The following is a 1,009-nucleotide window of genomic DNA, read 5'->3' as shown; positions in this document are numbered from 1 at the left end:
ACATTAACCCTTCTCTAGTTGAGTGACATTTTTAAAAACCTTGGGAGACTGTACGGTAACAGTTGCTTATATTCTCATTTTTACAATTTTTAGTTCTGATTTTTCAAATCGTGTTTACATCTCAAATCTTATTCATGTTCCTGAGGCCCTTTCTTCCTCGCACCGTAAGACTGTGGAACAGCCTCCCTGAGGAGGTCACGTAGTTTGGAACTTCTTCAGAAGTTCAAGCGAAGATGCAATGCATTACTACCCTAATTCAATTCTCCTTGTATTTGAATGATTTACTTACATTTTTATTTATTTATATATTAATTTGTTGGTATATCTGGTTTTCAAAAAACTGGTCACTTTTTTCTGTATTTCCCTTCACCTTCTGTTACTTCTTTCGAATGAACACCAGAATATTCTTTGGAAGCCTGAGTTTTAAGTCAGTGGCCCCTTTGGTGGCTTGTTCCTTATGAATAGGGTTCATCTTCTTCTTCTTCTTCTTCTTCTTCTTCTTCTTAATAATAATAATAATAATAATAATACTAATAATAATAATAATAATAATAATAATAATAATAATAATAATAATAATAATAATTTAGACATTTTAGGCTTTAGGATTATACAATGCAATTCTCATAATCAGTTTAAATCTTTTTAACAAATACACAGTCGTATTCATTTATAGAAAGCAGATTAGCTAACAGCGGGAGAACACAGAATGATAAACGGCCTTTATTTCGTGAACTCACTGGAATAACGTATGGCAAAAGTTGTACACATTAGTCCCCTCGTTCAACTCCTGGTAACCTCGTTAATCAAAACCCCGACGAATGAACTCGAATCTAGTTGGAAAGGTAACATTTGATTGTCATGGGACTGACCTAAATATTTTGTTTCTAGATTACTTCCTTATCACGAAGCTAAAACGCGTGTATTTAAATGATTGTCTTGTTTTTCGTGTAGGATATAGAGTTTTGGCCAAAGGCCATGCGCTGGGACCTGTGAGTTCATTCAGTGC

This window comes from Macrobrachium rosenbergii, chromosome 9 (assembly GCF_040412425.1).
Source record: "Macrobrachium rosenbergii isolate ZJJX-2024 chromosome 9, ASM4041242v1, whole genome shotgun sequence".
Lineage (NCBI taxonomy): Eukaryota > Metazoa > Arthropoda > Malacostraca > Decapoda > Palaemonidae > Macrobrachium > Macrobrachium rosenbergii.
This window is presented reverse-complemented; position numbering follows the sequence as displayed.